Raw genomic sequence first — 12,532 nt, 5'->3', positions numbered from 1 at the left:
AATCAATAACACAAACACATAACATGTCCTCGATTGTCTGAATCGTTCTTTCACTTTGGTTGTCCGTCTGGGGGTGATAAGCCGTACTCATATTCAATCTCGTTCCCAAACATTCTTGAAAACTTTTCCAAAATCTTGAATTAAATCTTGGATCTCGATCAGATACGATAGACACAGGAACTCCATGACGAACTACAATTTCCTTTAGGTACATATGGACCAACTTATCGAGTGAAAATATTTCATTTTTAGGCAAAAAATGAGCTGATTTAGTAAGTCTATCCACTATAACTCAAATGGCATCATGATTAGCCCTTGTCCTTGGTAATCCAACTATGAAATCCATAGCAATATGTTCCCACTTCCACTCTGGAATCTCCAATGGCTGTAGCAATCCACTTGGTCTTTGATGTTCGGCTTTAAGTCTCTGACATGCATAACATCCGCTAACCCATTCCGTAATTTCCCACTTTATATCTGGCCACCAATAGTCTTTCTTTAAATCTCTGTACATTTTGGTACTTCCTGGATGGATTGAATACCTTGAATTATGTGCTTCCTGTAAAATTTCATTATTCAGCTCCGTCACCGGTGGAATCCAAATTCTTGAAGAAAACCAAAGAATACCTTGATCATCCTTCTGCGTGCACAATTCCTCACGTACCAAACGATTTACATCTTGATCCATTATATCTTCCTGACACTTCTTTATTTTCTCTAGCAACCCCGGCTGAAAAGTTATACTGTACACTTTTGCTTCATTAGGTCTGCAAACTTTAATTTCCAATTCAAGTTTCTGAAATTCCTTATATATCTCTTCAAGTACTGATAACACATTTAACTTTTCCTTCCAACTCAACGCATCTGCTACAACGTTCGCTTTACCGGGATGATAATTAATAGAGCAGTCGTAATCCTTGATCAATTCTAACCATCTCCTTTGCCTCATATTAAGTTCCTTCTCTATGAATATGTACTTTTAGCTTTTGTGATCCGTGTAAATCTCACACTTTTCTCCATACAAATAATGTCTCCAAATCTCCAAAGCAAAAACTATGGTTGCTAGCTCCAAATCATGAGTAGGATATTTATGTTCGTGTGGTTTCAATTGCCTTGACGCATACGTAATCACCTTCGCGTGCTGCATTAGAACGTATCCTGGTCCTTTATGAGAAGTATCGCTATAAATTACAAAATTCCCTTGATAATCTGGAAGTGACAAAATAGGTGCTGTGATTAATCGTTGCTTCAATTTCTGAAAACTTTCTTCGCACTTGTCGTTCCATATAAACTTTTCATTCTTCCGTGTAAGCTTTGTCCATGGTATTGCAATCCTTGAAAAATTTTGAACGAATCGACGATAATATCCCGCTAATCCTAAGAAACTTCTTACCTCGGTGGGTGTTCTCGGTCTTTCCCAATTTGTAATTGCCTCAATTTTTGCTGGGTCCACTTTGATCCCTTCGTTAATGACTTTGTGTCCTAAGAACTGAACTTCCTGTAGCTAAAACTCACACTTCATATAACTTCTTTTTCCTTAAAATCTCCAAAGCTGTTCTCAAATGTTCCGCATGATCCCCTTCCGCCTTTGAATAAATCAAAATATCGTCTATAAACATAATAACGAACTTGTCCAAGTATTCCTTGAAAATTCTATTCATCAGGTCCATAAACGCTGCCGGGGCATTGGTCAATCCTAAAGACATTACTAAAATTTCATAATGTCCATACCTTGTTCTGAAAGCTGTCTTCGGTATATCTTCTGGCTTGATCTTCAGTTGATGATATCTCGATCTTAAGTCAATTTTGGAGAAAAACTTGGCTCCCTTCAATTGGTCAAATAGATCGTCAATTCTGGGTAACGGATACTTGTTCTTGATTGTAAGCTTGTTGAGTTCCTTATAGACGATGCACAGTCTCATGCTTCCATCTTTCTTCTTGACAAATAATACCGGGGCTCCCCACGGGGATACACTGGGTCTGATTACTCCTTTTTCTAACAGCTCTTGCAATTGCTTCGCTAGCTCTTTCATCTCAATGGGCGCCATTCTATACGGGGCCTTGGATACCAGTTCTGTTCCAGGTGCTAAGTCGATTGCAAACTCAATTTCTCTATCTGGAGGAAGTCCTAGTAACTCGTCGGGAAACACGTCTGGAAATTCATTCACTACTGGAATATCTTCAAGTTCCGCTGGTTCCCGACTCCTATCAATCACATATGCCACGAAATGCTCGCATCCTTGTCATAGTAACTTCTTGGCTTGAATCATCGTTAAGAATTTCTTTACCTGCTTTTGGCCCTTGAACATTACTATTCTTTCATCTGGTGTTTTCACAATTACCTTCTTATTTCGACAATCTATCTGGGCATCGTGCTTAGATAACCAATCCATTCCTAAGATAACGTCAAATTCTCCTAACTTAAATGGTATCAAATCTACATAAAACTTACTACCAGAAATCTCAATCTCACAATTCCCACAAACTTGATTAACATATACTCGTTCTTGATTTTCCAATTCCACAGTCATTATTTTATTTAAATACTCAACTACACAATTTAACTTACTAAAAAAATCTTGTGAAACAAACGATCGAGTTGCTCCCGAATCTATTAACACAGTGGCACATAAAGAATTCACATTAAGCGTACCTGCCACGACATCCGTATCCTGGATAGCATCCTTTACAGACATATCAAAAACTCTAGCCCTTGGAGTCTCATTCACTGCTGGGGTAGACCCCATAATCCTCAATGCATTACTGACTAGGGCTGGTGTCTCACAATCCCTGGCTATATGTCATGGCTTTCCACATTTAAAGCACGTAAATCTAATGGATAGAACCTTCACTGCTGGATTCCGGGTAGGTTGATCCTTACTTGCTGGTTCTTTTGCTGGCTGATTTCGGAACTCCCTTGAATAGTGCCCTTTCTGATTGCACTTGAAACAAACTACATTCAACTTATTACAAACTTCCCCATACTTCTTCCCACACACTTGACAATCTGGAAAAGTTAATCTCAACTGATTTGGCTGATTCGCATTAACTGGACGGTTACCCTGGCTTTCATCGCCTGCACTTTGTCTCTTAAAAATAAAATTCCTCCCTGGCTGAAACTTGCCCTTCTTAAAATTTGGAAACTTCCCTGGTTGTGACTGACCCTCATTCCCCTCAAATTTCCTTTTCTTGCTCTCCTTCTCCTTCTGTGACATCTCACTCTCTGTCTCTGCGATCATAGCCTTCTGTACCACTCTCGCGCTTTCCTTCTGTATCCAATTCAAAAATGGCTACCTTCCCTCTGATCCATGGCTTCAAACCTTGATGGAATCTCTTAGCCTTCTTCCTGTTAGTATCCACATACGAAGGCACATACCTTGACAATTCCTCAAACTTGCTCTCATAATCTATCACTGACATGTTTCCTTGCTTTAGTTCTAAAAACTTCAGCTCCATCTGGTCTTGGACAAACTGAGGAAAATACTTTTCTAAAAACAATTCCTTAAACCTCTCCCAAGTAATAACATCTGTACCTTCCAATGTCTTCACCATCTCCCACCAATAGGTGGCCTCATTCTTCAAATAGTAACTTGCAAACTCAACCTTCTATTCCTCCTTTACTTTTACTAAGGGAAATGCCTTCTCTATCTCCTTTAACCAAACATTTGCTTCAATCAGTTCTAAGGAACCCTTGAATTCTGGTGGGTTTACTGCCTGAAAAGTTTTGAAAGTTACATGGGGATTGGTCTGTCTTTGTTGTTGTTGTGCAGGTGAACTTTTTGTTGGGCCAAGATTTGAAGAATCTGGGCTATTGCTGGGTCTATAGGTCCTGGGTTTGCATTCTGGCTTGTATCATCTTGGTTGTTATTATTGTTGTTGTTGGTTTCTTCATTCTGGGTGTTGGTGCAGGTATTTCTTCTGGGAGGCATTTTCTGTAAAGAATCAAACAACTTATTTAGCTTTTAAATCAAATTCTTTGCATAAAAGAAAAGTTTTGTAAAACATAAATATTTTTTTTTGAAAACAATTGTAACTAGGTAAATTGCATGCTTCTTTACAGAATATAAACAGTTATGGGAAACAGGGTACATGGTATCACAGGGGTATAACTAGTGCAATAAATAAGGTATGGTAAAACAGGTGCAGTAAAATAAATGACAGTGCTGGAAAGGAAAAGGTACTGATATATATAGATCAAAAAAATTTAGGTAGTACAAGCGTAAAGACGCTTCAGAAGTAAAAGCAAAAGTGTACAACAACCTACTCACTAGTCAGCATAGCTAGTCTATAAATACAACCCAAAAGTTTACTGATACACACTACACACTACTGTACATACTACACAACCATAATAACACTGCTCAGCATCTCCATCTCTGGGTCTCTGACTCATGGCAAGTCTGGACCTCCAATCTCCTCAACCTCCTCTAGAACCCACTTAGCCCACTCTAATAGGAAATCAGGGGTGATATCCTCATGTGTAGCCTCAGCAATCCTCATAGCAGCTGCTCTACGAAATACCTGGAGTCTCTCTCTAAGTCGCCTCTCACCACTCCCAACCTCTCTGGTACGCATAATATGTAATAACTCCTGAATCTGACCCTGTAGGAATCGCTGCTCCATAAGGCAAACCTCAAACTGATGATATGGGACAGGATAAGATGAGAACTGGAAAGGTACTCCTGTAACTGAATGACCAGTAAGGCCTGAATTATAACGACTCGTGTATTTTTATTTTTGTTTTATACTTGGAGGTGTAATAAAAATTTAAGTAAATAAATAAAAGTTGTGTATTGATTTTTGCAGCGGTTACTGATTGTTATTTAATTATTTATGCTTTGTTGATATGTGGGACTGGAATTATGTGATTTATTGGTGAGTTATATGATTTTATTTCGCTTGTAAAAGTGATTTTATTGTAATTTTAATTCCATAAATATTTGGGTTGTCTTTAAAAATTGGTTTTCTAATTTTATAATTTCAATAATTATTTTTAGGACTTTATAAAATTTAGAAATCAATATTTTGTTAATTATTCATTTTTTAAATGATTTTCTGAGTGTGTTAAATGCTAAAATCCATATTTAATTATGGGAATCTTTAAAAATTATGAAACTTATATTTTATTAAGTTCGTATTATTCTGAGAATTTTAAAATTATTTTGGAAATTTTCGGAAATCGTTTTACCCGCGCGTTGTTTCGTTATCGGTCAAAAAACAGGTATAAAGCGTACCTTAAAAATTGTTTAAAAATTTCAAAATTTACATTTTTATTTACTTCGGGATATTTGTAATATTTTAGCGCTATTTTCGTAATTTTCGGAGGTTGTTTTATTCACACTTTATTCCGTTAATTTCAAATTTCAGGGGCAAAAACAGACTATCAACCCTTCATATTTATCCCAAATTCTACGTGTCAGCATTTCCGTAAATTAGTACTACGTGTTGCAATTGTAGTACAGGAGAAAAAAAAATAATAAAAACAAAAACACACCCCCACCCCCTGTTCTGCCCGGCTTCACTCCACCATATCTCGATTGTCTCTCTCTCTAACAATCTCTCGGTTTTTCTCTCTCCTTATTCCTCCGTTTTCTTTCCTTCTTCTTCCTTTTTCCCGTCTTCTTCCTCCTTTCTCCGTTTGTTTCTTGCTCGGCTGCGTTGTTTCTGTCACCGTTTTTCGGTATCTTTTCCGGCTACTCGGTTCTTGCTTCTCTGATACATGCATACGCACTTGTGTGTATATATCGTATGTGTGTGTTACTTGTGTGAGTATATGTGTGTGGCTGTGTTTGCTGTTGTTGCTCTGATTTGGTGGATTTCGGCATCGCGTGATTTACACGCGCGTGTGCGTGTGTTGTGCGCAGTCTGTGTGAAATTCTGTTATTAATTTACTAATTAATTTTAATTCTTTCCTTGTTATGCAGGAATTGTTTGATGAATATCCGTGATATTATTAATAATTCGTGCAGGAAATATTTTGGAATAATCGGTAGAATTTATTTGGATACCCGAATATTTTCGGGCACCAATAAATTTTGCCGCCGTACCGCGATGACTCGTTACGAGCGGACGGTGGACGATGATGATGTATATCTGAGTCCTAATATTACCAAATTAATAAATAAAATCGGTTATAAAATTTATTTTAAAGTGAAAAGTAGGATATGATTATTGGAATTTGCTGGTGTGGGATGACGAATTGAATTGATTGTGATTTATTGTTGTGGTGGATTTGGTTTGAGACGTCGAAGTGTTTCGACGGGTTAGTCTGATAAATAAAGGATGTGCTGCCCAATTTCCGAGAAATTGAACTACGGAAATACGGGAGCGTATCCTGTAATCATCGGGTCGTCGAACGAGTATATATAAACATATATGTTATATACGAAATTTGATTGTATGTGGTGGCGAACTGTTCTGCCAAAAAGTTATAACCCGAATTTTAGTAAAATGACGAGTATATGTATTTTTCTGAAAATGAACACCAACCCGATTTTGAGAACGTGAACTCTACATTGCTGCGTGTATTATAATAATATATAAGTACGAGTCGGGAATTGATATCGAATGGGTAGATGTGTTATTGAGGATATGTCAAGCGTACCTACACGTCTAACGTAGAGTATTTTGGCTATGTAGGTTCTGGTCGAAGGACTTAAGAATTGATATTGAATTAAGATAATCTAGTGATCAGTCGGCAGGTACCTCGAGATTCTCAAGCAAAGAACCCAGAGAGTCCTGGATACTATCTTGAGATAGATTGCTGTGAAGCAGGGATGTCTTTTAGTGAGACATTCATTTTTCCATGAGAGCCTGAACGTTCAAGTTTATCAAAATTAGTTAGAGTTGGTCGTAAAGCTCTGCAAGGCAAGTACCCCTGACCATTCTTTTATGGTTCAGTATATGTGAATAACTAAATGTTTTACTCTCGTAATGGAACAGAAACATTTTAAGTTATGTATCCCCTGTATTTGAAAATGTTGTTTAAAATTATGTTTTGGGGAAAAGTAACTTCTGAAAACACCTATCTCTAAATGTGATTTAAATGAAAAGAGGATTTGAATAGTGTGCTGTGACAGAATTGATTTTGAAAAGAATTAGGTAAAAGTGATGATTTTGAAAACTGGATTAAAACGATCAGATATGGGATATGTTGGGGCCAGAGTAGGCTTATTGAGTTGGCGTAAGAGGCTAATTCGGTTGCGCGCACTGTATAACCAATTAGTCCAGCAGGTCAAAGACCTAGCTAGTCTCTGAGTTCCGGAACAGGTAAATGAGATGGCAGTTGGAGCCATGAATGAGATGGCAGTTTGAGCCGTCTGGTGTTGATAGCCTGATCAGCTGTCTTCACATATCCATTACATATCTGATTTGGTTTTGTGATTCCCGTAAGGGTACGAGTATTTGATTGATATGGTTTTGGAATTGTTTAACCGATCAAAGTGATTTTGAGGTTCCCAGAGAGGAACAAGTTTTATAGGTACTGTGATGGGACAAGTTTTATGGTTCCCGTAACGGAACAAATGATTTTGGGTCCCCGTAACGGGATAGATGGTTTTATGGTTCCTATAATGGAACAGAAGATTTGAAAATAGAGATAGCATGCTAAAATTGAACTATGTTTTTTTATGCACACTACTGATGTTATTGTTTTACAGAGCATGCTAGTTTTGATATCCAGTTTATATTTGTTTTACATGTTTCTGGAAAGATATGAATTTTGTTCCTATAACTGTTTTACTATAAACTGTTTTACTTGTTATTCATATAGTGGTGCTGCTGAGCAAGCAATTGCTCACCCTTGCAGAATATTTTCTATGTATTGCAGATGCCTAGGGGATTCTTGCGCGGTAGTCAGGGCAGAGTTCCAGCTCCTTTCGTGTCAGGCTCCTCTGAGGTAGTTGTGTTCAGACCAGATGAGGTATGTTGAGTTGCTGCATTAAATTAGTGGCCAGGGTTGTGTAAGGTAATTTGGGTTGTGTTGGTTGAATAACCTAAGTCATACTTAAACCTGAAAAAGATCTTGGTAAAAGGGGGTCATAGTTATGTTTTAAATTGAATTATAATTGTTATTATTGTTATCAGCAGGTGGGGGTCCTCTGATAGGTGGCCTTATGCCTGGGGGTGGAATAGCCTGAAGTGGTACGGGCTGCAACACCGGTGGAGGTAGTATAGCCAACACTGGTGGAACAACAGGACGTGGATCTGATAAGGGTATCCTAACTGAAGGCTCTGAGTGATCAGCTGATACGGGGATAAAAGAGTCGGCCATCGCGGCTATCTAAAATCATATCATAATATAAGATTTTCGAACCACGACGCGAATCATACTAATACCTGTTATACCGAAGCACTCAACCTCTCGACGTTCTATCTTTCTATTCCTTACTTCTAATCCTAACCCTGTACCCATTCCCGTCAATCCTAGACTTGTGTCAGTGACTTATAACCTGTAGCTCTGATACCAAACCTGTGGCGCCCTCCAAACTCGGGTCAGAAGTTTGGGGTCCACACACACACCTTATTTATAACCTGCTTATAATAATGATAAATATAATAATATACAGTGACTCTACTTACCAACTACCACAGACCGCAATAGGTTAAAGTATGCACACAAGCCAACCACACTTACTTATATTACAAAACGTTCAAATCCCAACTATCCAAACTCAGAACTGAGTATTAAACATTATTACAAACTTTTACAAACTTAAATTATTCCAAAAGAAACCTACTAGCTCAACTCGATCAACCTGAACCCCTAGCTCTCGCGCTGGATTGGGGATTCCCGGTACCAATCGGTTCCTTATTAACTGGAGAAGAACATAAACAACATCGCACAATTGAGTTAACTAGCTCAGTAAGTCACAATGACAAAACTGAGAATAATGATCATCAGGTAAATATGGTTATGATATCAAGTGAACAATGGATTATAATTTAGAATTGGATATTATATTTTCATTTTAAAAACCAAGGTTAGGCTGCTGATCAGTCACGCACTAACCCCGAGCAAAGCACACAGCACTACTCTAACTACTGGATCCAAGGCACACATTGGCCTAACTTGACCATTATATGGTCTGACCACGAATCCGGTCCACAATTTTATAAAAACAATCCAATTCTACCATAATAACAGAATAAGCAATAGTAAACAATAAACAGGATCATTAACAACATTGGACGTTCAATAATGAAAATGGTTTCAATCTACATAAAGATCAATATGGCATTTCCAAAGCTTTGCTGCTAGGTAGTGAAAGAATTGGATAACAAAAGAATCAGTGTTTCAGGGATTCAAAAACTTGGTCTTTCAGAGCATAAGATATAATGGGTTGAATATGTAAGCAATCAGGTTCAGTGTTTGATATTTAGTTTGTATGTATTTGTGGAGTAGTATCGTATCTGGGTTCATAACAATCAATGGTTTAGAAAGAATAAGGTTTACGGCTCAAGATCAATAACTGGAATCAGGGTTTAGGGTTTAGTGCTTCAAAGTACTTGTAATATAAAACAGGACTATCAATCACTATAATATCTCGAGAAAGTTCAGAACACTTCCCTAGTACTAGCTTACTACACTACACTTGCTCTTAATCACCACTGTCTTACTCCTTGACTATCTGTTTCCCTTTCCTACGCCTTGCCTCTTCTGCTCACATATCATAAGCATCTATCAATATTCAACTCATACGATTCGATTCGACACATACTTCTATCTACCCTTCGTTTCACCCAAATCCGACTGACGGATTGAAAGTTACGTAATAAACAAGTAAACATCGAATATATAGACCGACAGTTAACTAACAAGTCACATATAAGACATAACACGTCACATAATCAATGGTATATCATTTATAAAGATGTCTCGGGTCATAAACATGCTTTCGGGTACTTAAAATAATTTTTAAAATATTTTTCGGAATTAAAATGGGTCGTTGGATCAATTTTAGAGTAATAAACAGGGTTCGGTTGTTCAATTCTGGCTTCGAAACAATTTTATAATAATTATCGAGCCTTAGAAATAATTTAAAATAATATTTTAAAGCTCGAAACTATTTTTCGGAATTTTTAAATCATTTTTTTAAATAATTAAATCTAATTAAATAATTAATTAAAATCAATTAATAATTAATTAAATCAATTAATCAATCAATTTTCGGATTAATTGACCAATTAATCAATTAAAAATTAACTAAAATTAATTAACTAATTAATTCAGATTTATTTTTGAATTAAAAATAATTTTAGGAATTAAAATAATAATTTTTGGAATTTTCAGAAATTAAAATCGAATTTTTAAATAAAAATATATAGGAAATATGATTTTTGAATATTTTTAAAACAGGGATAAAAAATTTGCAAGTTCTGGAAACCTTAAGGACCTAACTTCATCGTTTTTAAAACTACAGGTACTAAACTGCAATTTTGACAAGGGACGCTGGAAAAACTTCGGGGATGGCCGGAGAACACGTTGCCGACATCCTCACCCCACCACAAGCTCCCGATATGATCTTCAGGCAACCAGGAATTGATTCATGCAATCAAAACACAACAATCATCCCTATTCTGGCCGGAAATTGGCCATAAACATCGCCGGTTTCCTGCGAACTTCGCAAATTTTCAAAACACAACTCCCTTCGATTCAGACATCCTCTGTTAACGAGCTATATACCAATCGATTGAAAATTTTATAAGGAACATAATCCACTATAAATCAACAGCTAATAACCCCTAAATCAAAAAGCCCCAAATTTTAATTGAAAATATTCATACGGGTTATAAACCCTAATTTTAAAGTTCGAGAATTAAACCCACTATTGAACATGTTATTGAACTCCAAATCAGATGAATGAAATATGAAAATCATCAGGAAATCAAGCTCTACAACATGCAAGCATCAAATAATACAAACAATCATCCGAACAAAAATTCATATTTTTAATAAAATTAATCCAAAAATAAATAATTTTTCTGAAAATAAACCTTGAGTTCTGCAGTGATTTGGAACACAAAATTTGATAGAACACCTCAAGACCTTCGTTTTGAGTACTCGGGCTTTTCAAACGGACTCCGGTAACATCTCCGATTGTTGGTTTGATTCTTAGAAAGGTTTATTAATTTAGGGTTTTTCTCTGGAAAATTATATATTAGCTGACTGTAAATGATTTTGATACGAAATAAAATACGGTAAAAGGCTATTTATAATTACGGAAAATTAGTATCCCGTTGGATCATTCCGGATATAAAACGGCACGGTTATTTATAAAAACTGATCCAAACGGTATCGGTTTTCGGGACAATTATCCAAATCAGTACAATTTGTACTGCGGTCTTGGTCTCAGTGCCTGGTTACACATACTACGAGGTGATAATTTGGATAGTTTAATAAAAAGCTCCCATTTATCGAAATACGAGTTTTTTTGATTTACCGAAACGAATATTAGATCGAAAATATTGCACCGAGACCCGCACGGGACAATCCGTACGCCGGATCGAAAAAGTCAAAACATGGAATATGCTCGGAATATGACAATTAGGTTAGGAAGGAGTTCTCGGAAGAGTTTCGGATTCCTAAAACGTAACAACAGATGACGTCGGTTGGTTCCCGTTTTTATAAAATAGATTTTAAGTACCCAGAAAAGATTTTATAAATTTCATATGATCCTTATAAATTCATAAATCTACATAAAAATAATTAGGAAGATATGACAATTATCTATATTTTATTTTGGACATATCAAAATTAAAATACTCAATTACTAATATTTTTAAACATCCAAACACATTTAACACTTAACAAATAATTCACAGAATAGATACTGAACACATATATTAATTATTTATTAGCAAAAATAATTACACGATATATCCCGGATATTACATCCTTCCCCCCTTAAAAGGATTCTGTCCTCAGAATCTCCTAAGAAAACAAACGAGGGTACTTTTCTCTCATATCACTTTCTAACTCCCAGGTTGACTCTTCAACCTTTGGGTTTCTCCATAACACTCTTACTAGCTTTACCACTTTATTCCTCAATACCTTCTCTCTTTTCTCTAGAATCTCTCTCGGACTCTCTACATATGACAAATCTGCCTGAAGTTCTATTGGCTCACATTCTATTACATGCCTGGAGTCTGGATTATATTTCTTAAGCATTGATACGTGAAAAACATTGTGAATGTGCTCCATGTGCGGAGGTAACACCAACTCGTAAGCAACTTTGCCAACGCGCTTTAGAATCTCAAAAGGTCCGACATATCTTGGGCACAGCTTTCCTTTCTTTCCAAATCCCGTTAGTCCTTTCCACGGTGATACTTTCAGTAATACCAAGCTTCCTTCTTCGAATTCCATGTCTTTCCTTGACTGATCTGCATATTTCCTTTGATGGTCTTGTGCGGCTATTAATCTCTTCTGGATAATTTCAACCACTTCCTTTGTTTGTTGTACTAATTCCGGTCCAAGTATTTTGCGTTCTCCTACTTCGTCCCAATATACTGGAGATCTACATTTGCATCCATA

This window comes from Apium graveolens, chromosome 10, assembly GCF_009905375.1.
Source record: "Apium graveolens cultivar Ventura chromosome 10, ASM990537v1, whole genome shotgun sequence".
NCBI classification, from domain to species: domain Eukaryota; kingdom Viridiplantae; phylum Streptophyta; class Magnoliopsida; order Apiales; family Apiaceae; genus Apium; species Apium graveolens.
This window is presented reverse-complemented; position numbering follows the sequence as displayed.